This window comes from Salvelinus sp. IW2-2015, unplaced genomic scaffold, assembly GCF_002910315.2.
Source record: "Salvelinus sp. IW2-2015 unplaced genomic scaffold, ASM291031v2 Un_scaffold2518, whole genome shotgun sequence".
Classification (NCBI taxonomy): domain Eukaryota; kingdom Metazoa; phylum Chordata; class Actinopteri; order Salmoniformes; family Salmonidae; genus Salvelinus; species Salvelinus sp. IW2-2015.
The window spans coordinates 9,908-20,411 of NW_019943832.1; the positions used below are offsets into that span (position 1 = coordinate 9,908).

Sequence of the window (10,504 nt, forward strand, 5' to 3'; positions counted from 1 at the left end):
CATGAAAGGAGGAAGCTGTTTATTCCCACCTAAAACTCCACTGCTGAAACCCACTCATCTGTTTACGTGCACGGTTCCAGACACTTTCCTCTCCTCAGCTTGCTCGGATCGCTGGTTGGTACGCAACGCTTCAAACTAAAACCACTGCTTGAACCCACTCTATTACGTCGTTCAGCAGACACTTCCTCCCATCGCTGGGATCGTCTGGTGGACCAACGCTTCAAACTAAAACACCCAAAGCAGTTCACTCCCCCGTCGGCCAGGACTTGTTTAGTTAGGCGTTACAGGCTTATGTATATGTGCTAAACACAGTTAGCCTGGGAAAGGTCACGAGGTTACCCACACTGTGACGGGTGTAGCTCGTTGTGCAGCCTCTTACAATAATGTGGGTTCAAAAACACGTGATCTGAACGATCAATCTTCCAGCGCATTTAATCCAACTCTCCGAGACAGACGGCGAAGCTTACAGGATACCTATCAGGCTAATTGATTTCAGAACGAACATGAATTCACAGAAAGTACTGAGAACTGAGAACTTCCTTCGGTACTGTCTTTTGAATGTGGGAATAATGAGTCCATTCTTGTGTGAGCCCGTCTCATCTGTGCCTCTTGTGTCATGATAATGTCTGCTCCAGTCAGTGGTCTATGTCTGGTTCTGTCATGATAATCTGGTCGGTCATCTGCTCTGCATAATGTCCTCATCTTGTCGTGTGTCCAGAAATGTCTGGTCATCATGTCAGGCTTGTATGATAATGTCTGCTCCAGTCTTGTGGTCCAGTCTGGGTTCTCTGTCATGATACATGCTCTGTCATTGTCCTGAGGTGTCAGATTAATGTCTGTCGAGTCATCGGTCTGTGTCTCTGTCATGATAATGTCTGCTCCAGTCTTGTGGTCCAGTCTGGTCTCTGTCATCGATAATGTCTGCCCCACTGTGGTCCACGTTGGCGTCGATGCTGCTCCTCTTGGTTCATGTCTTGATTGGATAATGTCTGCTCAGGTCATGTGTCCAGTCGTTCTGGTCCTCTGTCATGATAATGTCTCTCCAGTCATGTGGTCTAGTCCTGTTCTCTGTTGATAATTGTCTGCTCCAGTCATGTGTCTAGTCTGGTTCTGTCATGATATTGTTGCTCAGTCATGTGGTCTAGTCTGGTCTCTGTCCATTGATAATGTCATCTCCAAGTCATAGCTGGTCTAGTCTAGTCTCTGTCATGATAATGTCTGCTCCAGTCAATGTGGTCTAGTTCTGTTCTGTCATGATAATGTCTGCTTCGTCTGTGGTTAGTCCTGGCTCTGTCATATAATGTCTTGCTCCAGTCATTGTTGGTCTAGTCTGGTCTCCTGTCATGATAATGTATTGCTCCAGTCCATGTGGGTCTAGTCTGGTCTCTGTCATGTACATGTCTGCTCCGTCAGAGTTATTGTTGGTCTAGTCTCGTTCTTGTTCATGATATTGTTCTGCTCCAGCCCATCATGTGGTCTAGTTGTCTCTGGTCTCTGTCAGTCGATAATGTATGTCCAGTCTAATTGTGGTCTAGTCCTGGTCTCTCGTCATGATACATGTCTATGCTCCATCATGTGGTCTACAGTCTGGTCTCTTTGTCATGATAATGTTGCTCCAGTCTTGTGGTCTAGTCTGTGCTCTGTCATGATAATGTCTGCTCCAGTCATTCGTGCGTCGTAGTCTGGTCCTCTGTCATGATAATTGTCTGCTGTCAGCTCATTGTGGTTCCAGTTGGCTCTGTCGATGATAATGTCTGCTCCCAGTATGGGGCCAGTCTGGTTCTCTGTCATGTAATGTCTGCTCCAGTGAATGTGTTAGTCTGTCCTCTGTCATAGATAATGTCTGCTCCAGTATCATGTGGGTCTAGTCTGGTCTCCTGTCAGATAATATCGTCTGCTCCAAGCATGTGGTCTGGTCTATCTCTGTCATGATAAGGCTCGGTCTGCTCCAGTCATGTGTCTAGTCTGGTCTCTGCTATGATAATGTCTGCTCCAGTGTCTTGTGTGTGATCTAGTCTGGTCTCGTCATGATAATGTCGTTGCTTCAGTCCTGTGGTGGCCAGGTCTGGTCTCTGTCATGATAATGTCTGCTCCAGTCTTGTGGTCCAGTCTGGTCTCTGTCATGATAACTGTCTGCTCCAGTCTTGTGGTCCAGTCTGGTCTCTGTCATTGATAATGTGTCTGCTCCAGTCATGTGGTTCTAGTCTGGTCTCTGTCATGATAATGTCTGCTCCAGTCATGTGGTCTAGTCCTGGTCTCTGTCATGATAATGTCTGCTCCAGTTTGTGGGTCTAGTCTGGTCTCTGTCATGATAATGTCTTGCTCCAAGTCATGTTGTGGTCTAGTCTGGTCTCTGAGAATGTTCCTTAGTCCTGGGTGAACCCTATCCTCCCTCCCTCCAGCTCTTTCTTAGCTCCCTAGGCAGATGGTTGCCTCCCACATGAACATGTTCTGACATACGCTTTGGCCCTAGGTCTGGGACTGTCCGAGACTATTTCTGAAAACTATCCCTCCACTCTATTTCTCCCTCCATCCCCCCTCCGTCTCTCCTTCCATCCACCCTATCTCTCCCTCTGTCCTACAACCATCCCTCCCTTTCATCTCTCCCTCCGTCTCCTCCAGATTATTCGGTTTAAAAACCAACCCTGTCACTGGAAAAATCATTGCAGCCGTTGAAAATCATAAATATCTTGGTCCAACTGAAAAAGAATCCCCAGTATTGAACACCCAGGAACTACAGTCATTTCCCAATATGACACATAATGCTGCGTTCTCATCACGTTGATGACTGCTAGCCGAGAACACATACTTACATTTTAGTCATTAGCAGATGCTCTTATCCAGAGCCAACTTACAGTAGTGAGAGCATTAATTTCATACTGGTCCCCCGTGGGAATCAAACTACAACCCTGGAGTGCAAGCACCATACTCTACCAACTGAGACACACCAGACACACACATATATACTTGACAACTTGAAACGAAGAAACGAAGAAAACACTGAATTGACGCAACCATAATTACATGATTTCAAGAATTTACAGTCATTGAACATCGGATCAACAGGATGCTTAATATCGATGAATCAACAGGAGTTTAATATCGATGGTCAACAGGAGGTTTAATATCGAGTGGAACAGCTGGAGATTCATTCGATGGATATCAACAGGTAGATCATCGTATCAACAGGAGGTTTAATATCGATGGATCAACAGGAGGTTAATATCGATGGAATCAACAGGAGGTTTAATATCGATGGATCAACAGGAGGTTTAATATCAATGGATCAACAGGAGGTTTAATATCGATGGATCAACAGGAGGTTTAATATCGATGGATCAACAGGAGGTTTAATATCGATGGATCAACAGGAGGTTTAATATCGATGGATCAACAGAGGTTTAAATCGATGGATCAACAGGAGGTCTAATATCGATGGATCAACAGGAGGTTTAATATCGATGGAATCAACGGAGGTTTAATATCGATGGATCAGCTGGAGGTCTAATATCGATGGTCTACGGTCCCAGAAGGAGTAAAAGGCTTACTGTAAATAAGTAAGGACTATCCAATATCCAATCACACTATCCAATCACTCAAGTGAATCACCAAAATAACGTTCCTTTTCAACATATCATATTACTATATTATATATTATAATATTACTTCATATTACTTATTACTTCAGTGAATCACCATTTAATGCTCCTCTTGGCTTTAGTCCTCCTCAGCAGGAAGAGAAAGAGGAGGAATGAGAGGGAGGGAGGGTGATAGAAAGAGGAGGACAGAGAGGGAGGGTCAGGGTGATAGAAAGAGGAGGAACAGGAGGGAGGGTCAGGATGATAGAAAGAGGAGGAACAGGGGGAGGGTCAGGATGATAGAAAGAGGAGGAACAGGGGGAGGGTCAGGATGATAGAAAGAGGAGGAATGAGAGGAGGGAGGGTCCAGGATGATAGAACGAGGAGGAATGAGAAGGGAGTTAGGGTCAGGGTGATAGAGAAGAGGAGGAAAGGGGGAGGGTCAGGGTGATAGAAAAGGAGGAACAGGGGGAGGGTCAGGGTGATAGAAAGAGGAGGAATGAGAGGAGGGGAGGGTCAGGATGATAGAAAGAGGAGGAACAGGGGGGAGGGTCAGGGTGATAGAAGAGGAGGAACAGGAGAGAGGGTCAGGATGATAGAAAGAGGAGGAATGAGATGGAGGGAGGGTCAGGATGATAGAAAGAGGAGAACAGGGGGAGGGTCAGGGTGATAGAAAGAGGAGGAACAGGAAGAGAGGTCAGGATGATAGAAAGAGGAGGAAGTGAGGGAGGGTGATAGATAAATAAACATTGGGCCACCAGAACAATGGACTACTGGTCCTGTCTGTCCCGTTTGGCCCTGAGCTACCGCCCTGTAATAACAAACAGAGTCTGAGTCACACACAACCCAACACACAAACACACCGCGGCACGTCTGAACCTGGGCCGTCCGTTCTCACACACACGGGCCCGAACAGACAGCATCCGCAGTGTTACCAGAACTCTTCACCTAACCTCTCACCCTTACTCTAAACACACAGCCTGCAAGGAAACACTCTCTACTCCCTCTGTGTGTCCAGTGTGTGTGTGTCCAGTGTGTGTGTGGTACATCTGAACCTGGGCCGTTCCCACACGCGCAGGGTCACGGAAAGAGACACAGAGTTTCCAGAAATCTTCACCCTAACCCCTCAACTTTACTGTAAATCTACAGCCTGCCAGAAAAACTGACTAACACTTCATCGGTGTGTGTCCTGTGGGTTTGTGTCGAGTGTGTGTGTGTGTGTATTTCTGTGTCAACATACATTGAGGTGAAAGATAACATAAAATGAATCATTAACCTGTAGTACTGTTTCATTGCAACATACTGTTATGTATTGGAAGTAGACCTACTTCAATCAGCCAAATAAAGACACTACAATAAATGTGTACAATCCTACAATGACAACGACAGTTAGATCGCTACCACCAGTGTGTGTGAGAGAGAGAGAGGGTGGTAGAGGGTGAGAGAGAGAGGGTGAGAGAGAAAGGGTGATAGAGGGTGTGAAAGAGAGGGAGGGTGATAGAGGGTGATAGAGGGTGAGAGAGAGAGAGAGAGGGTGTGTGTTCAATCATGCAACAATGCCTCAATGTACAATGACAGAAGCATCCTCACCACCAGCGTGCAGCACAGCAGTCATGATAGCAGGCACCCAGGACGTCTCTGTGTTGCTGGAGCTGAACTCAGCCTGTAGCTCTGTGTAAAAGATACCAATACAGGAAGGGAAGGCCAGCGTTAGAGCCAGGACCAGGATAGTAGCCACCAGCACTACCCAGCCCCAGCCCCCATCCGGGGCCACCTGTTGGGCATACCCGTTCCCAGACAGCCCAGCCCCTGGTTCTCCAGTTGGGCCATTGTGGGGTGGTAACCCAGTAAGGTGGTGGTGTTGGAGGGAACCCTCCTCCTCCTCCTCCTCCTTTTCTCCTGCTCTCTCGAGTTACTGTCTGTGCTCCTCCTCACAGTACTGTGGTTTACCCCGGTCCAGTCCTGAGACGTCTGTGTCTCTACCACTCCTCAGATCCCCTGGACCCCTCTGCCCTAACCTCGGGTCCCTTAGGCCCCTGGGGGCCCTCTCCTCCACTACCCCTCCTCAGCAGGACTGTGTCGCCCTGGGTCTGGTTTTGTCTGGTCCTCTGGGTCCTGTGGTCTGGTTCTGTCTGGCCTCCAACTCCACCCCCTCTGTCATCCTGCCTAGCTGGCTGTGGACTGGGCCTTCTGCTAGATCAGCTTCCTGTGTGGAGGATAACTGGGAGGGAAGGAGGGATAGATGAGATGGAGGAAGGAGAGAGGGATAAGAAGAAGGGTGGGAAGGGGTAGAAAAAGAGAGAGGGATGAGAAGGGAGGGGAGGGAGAGAGAGAGACAGCTAGAGAGAGAACAGCGAGAGAGAGAGAGAGAATGAGAGAGAGACAGAGAATGAGAGAGAGAGAGAGAGGAGAGAGGTGTCTGATGTTGTTAGTTACTCAGAGGCAGCAGCTGCCTGGTGGCTGTGGTATTGGCTCCGTGTCTAAACAGCCACTGATAATGGATGCAGAGGAACAAAGCAAAGCATGACAGCCTCACTGGCTGAAGATATATTGTAAATGGATTAACTTGAGTAAATGTTTTCCACGAATACCCCAAAAATAGGCTATTAGACAGATCCTTTCTACCAATGCTTAAAGTGTGTATAAGAGATCCATCTGTCTCAACTCACTCACTGTTGCACACCACTATTTCTACTGCACATCATCATCTGCACATCTATCACTCCATGTTAATTTGCTAAATTGTAATTACTTCACTACTATGGCCTATTTATTGCCTTGCCTCCTTACGCCATTTGCACACTGTATATAGACTTTTTCTATTGTGTTATTGACTGCACGTTTGTTTATGTGTAACTCTGTGTTGTTTGTTTGTGTCGCACTGCTTTGCTTTATCTTGGCCAGGGTGCAGTTGTAAATGAGAACTTGTTCTCAACTGGCCTACCTGGTTAAATAAAGGTGAAATAAAAATATATATAAATACATTTTTAAAAATCACCAATTAGCCTCAACGACTACCTACCATATACATGGTAAATAGGCTAATAACATGGATGCATAGTCTATTGCTATAGCTGTAATAAAGTCATATGTAATTGTACATTTAAATAGATTTGAACAGATAAGCAATCTAAATACAAGTAATGTGGCACTCCCATTGATTATAAAATAAATGCTTAATGGCTGTAACCTATCCTACACAAATCCCGTTGGTTTTCCTACCTGAGTGTCCCTGGTCAGCCCGTCAAAACACGGCGAGATACTTTACCATTATCACGTCGAGGAAGTCAGTGGGTGTTAGCATAATTAATTTACCATGAATACGATTATATCACTTTTCACAATTACCCTTAGTCGCGCAGCATCACCAATGTTTTCCCGATGTCCATGTCTGGGCGTCAGCACAGAACGCTTTAAGTCGCCCGCGGTACCATAGGATGTGTGTGCAGACAAAAACGTATGCCTCTCAATCAGGTGGCGTTGCGTAAACTCGCAGTTCTTTCAAAAACGCTGTCAAATCAAAACCTGGAGACACACCGAGGATTCAATCGCCTCTCTTGTTCTCAACTTTAATTTGCCGGTCTGCCTGGCAGAAAGCCAGCAAGCTCAGTCACAGCATGGATAGGACAAATCTCTCCGGAACCAATATTATATCCAACCAGCTGCCTACAGACAAGCCGTCAACAAAAATCTCCCTTTGTCATTATTGTAATCCCCAGGACTCGTGTTCACTTAATCTAAACTACTTCATAATAAATACAGAATTATCAAGATTAGGTTTACCATATAAAGCCCGGTTGGCTYTTTATCGTATAGTTTCTCGTCAGAGGTCCCTTGCGAATTTGTCTCCATGGGAACAGAACAGCCGGGTTTCTGGTTTGCACCTGCAGCTCTACAGGATATCTGACCGCAATAAATCTAGAATAATTGTAACAATCATTGGCCATTTTGGAAACTAACATAACCTTTTACGCAATATATTGCAATAGGTCTAGGCTAAATAATGATATTAACATTGTCAGATGACATTTGTCATAGCCTGTCCCCGATAATGTAATTTACAATCAGTGGCGGTTCTAGCTTGTATGGCTCCCTGGGCGAACCCCCCGACATTTGGAACAACACAAATAAATAATCATAACATTTAAAACTATATAAATATAAAAAATATATACAAAAATACGCCTCATAAATATAAAAAAGACGTAACAAAGTCAAATAGAAACAAATGTTAGTATATAAATACAAAATATAATCAAATTATTACACTATTCATTTATTACCTTGTCTGCTCGGGGATTCGATCCAGCAACTTTTCGGCTACTGGCTCAACCACTAGCCTACCTGCCGCCCTAGGCYTAAGACACCCCAAAAMACTGAATATATTACAAAATATCAGCATACTACAGACGTTTTTTAAGTAGCTGCATACCTTTATCTTTTGCCGTTTCTCTTCTTCTTTCCTCTTTTTCCTAAACTGATGGCTTGGACCTTTTCTTGTCCATTTGTTGCAAGATGTCGCCCTGGGCGGCTGCCCATGTCACCCATACCTAAATCCGCTACTGTTTACAATAATTAGGCCTAAATAAATAAATAAGCCATACCAAAAAATATATTAACCTAGTGATGCAAAACGCAACAATTTCAAAGATTTTACTGAGTTACTGTTCATATAAGGAAATCAGTCAATTGAAAGAAATGAATTAGGCTTTAATCTATGGATCTTACATGACTGGGAATACAGACAGATACGCATCTGTTGGTCACAGAAAAAAAGAGTAGGGGCATGGATCAGAAAACCAGTCAGTATCTGATGTGACCACCATTGGCCTCYTGCAGCGCAACACATCTCATTTGAATAGAGTTGAACAGGCTGTTGATTGTGGCCTGTGGAATGTTGTCCCACTCCTCTTCGATGGCTGTGCGAATATGTTGGATATTGGTTGGAACTGTAACATCCTGTCCTACACGTAAATCCAGAGCATCCCAAACATGCTCAATGGGTATGTCACCCTGGTGAGTATGCAGGCAATGGAAGAACTGGGACAGTTTACGCTTCCAGGAATTGTGTGCAGATCCTTGCGGCATGGGCCGTGCATTATCATGCTAAAACACGAGGTGATGGCGGTGGCTGACTGGCACGACAATGGGCCTCAGGATGTGGTCACGGTTTCTCTGTGCATTCAACGTGTCACGATAAAATGCAATCATGTTCATTGTCTGTAGCTTATGCCTGCCCATACCATAAACCCACCGCCACCATGGGGCACTCTGTTTCACAATGTTGACATCAGCAAACCACTCGCCCACACGATGCCATTCAAGTGGTCTGCAGTTGTGAGGCTGGTTGGACGCACTGCCAAATTCTCTAAACTACGTTGAATGCAGCTTATGGTAGAGTAATTAACAACAGCTCTGGTGGACATTCCTGAAGTCAACATGCCAATTGCACTCTCCCTCAAAACTCTGTGGCATTGTGTTGTGTGGCAAAACTGCACATTTTATTATTATTCTACCTTTATTTCAACAAGGAACACAGACTGAGACCGAGGTCTCTTTTACAGCTGGGCCCTGCGTATACATGTTTACACATACAGTTTAGGTACAATGATTTAAAAAACTAAACAAGACAACAAAACTATCACAGATAATACAAAAAAATAAAATAATACAACAGATTACATTTAAACAGGTTATTCTACAAACAGCACAAGAACCTGCATTACCGAAACAGTTACAAGCAATACAAAAATAAAAATGCTCCAATAAATATTTAAAATGGGCAACAGAGGACAAGAGTCTCAAGTTTAAGTTTAGTCTGCAGGCTATTCCATAGGCAAGGAGCGTAACAGGAAAAGGCAGCCATACCCAACTCTGAGGAAATTGCATGGGCCTCAAGTGTAATCCATGTTGAGACCTGGTTTTAGGAATTATAATTATAATATTGATGAGTGATGATAAAAAGAAGGTAGTTTATTCAGAAGTGCTTTATAGACAAACACGAGAGCATGTTATTCTCGTCTCACGGACAGCGAAGTCCAACCCACATTATGATATAAAACACAGTTGTGAGTTCTGTAGCTAGCACCCGTAATAAACCTAAGTGTGCAATGATAAGTAGCATCAGCGATTTAAGTGTGATGCCGTAGCATGCATGTAAATAAAACCCCATAATCTATAACAGACTTAAAAGTAGCTTGCACAATTTGTCTTCTATTTGTAGAGGACAAGCATGTCCTGTTTCTATAGAGGAAGCCTAGCTTGATTTTTAGCCGTTTACAAAGTTCATCAATATGCATTTTAAAAGACAGTTTATCATCCAACCATATCCCTAAGTATTTATATGCAGAGACCTGATTCATTTTAGAGTGGCCTTTTATTGTCTCCAGCACCTGTGTAATGATCATGCTGTTTAATCAGCTTTTGATATGCCACACCTGTCAGGTGGATGGAATAATCTTGGCAAAGGACAAATTCTCACTAACAGGGATTTGAAATAAAATCTGTGCACAACATTTAGAGAAATAAGCTTTTTGAGTTTATGGAACAACTGGATATTTTATTTCAACTCTTTAAAACATGGGAACCAACACTTTACATGTTACGTTTATATTTTAGTTCAGTGTAGAATAAAACACCGACCAGCTGACTCTTCCTGAGCTGCTGCCAGAAAGAAAAGACATCCTGAACTTTCAGTCAGACTCAGTGTTGTGACACATCTCAGAGGAATTCACAGCTTTAGTTGACAGTAAGTGTCATCTCCCATTGTTCTGATGCCTTTAAAATCTGTCCTTGTGACCTTGGGGGCTCAAGTGGTCAGGAAGCAGACAGTATACCTGAGTGTCCTTGTGACCCTGGGGGCTCAAGTGGTCAGGAAGCAGACAGTATATCTGAGTGTCCTTGTGACCCTGGGGGCTCAAGTGGTC

General features: G+C 44.4%; 1 pseudogene; it reads right to left on the reverse strand.

Annotated features, from left to right (window-relative positions):
- Positions 1-5,102: 5,102 nt before the first annotated feature.
- Positions 5,103-7,612, reverse strand: LOC139025333 (monocarboxylate transporter 7-like; annotated as a pseudogene).
- Between the last annotated feature and the right edge of the window lie 2,892 nt (positions 7,613-10,504).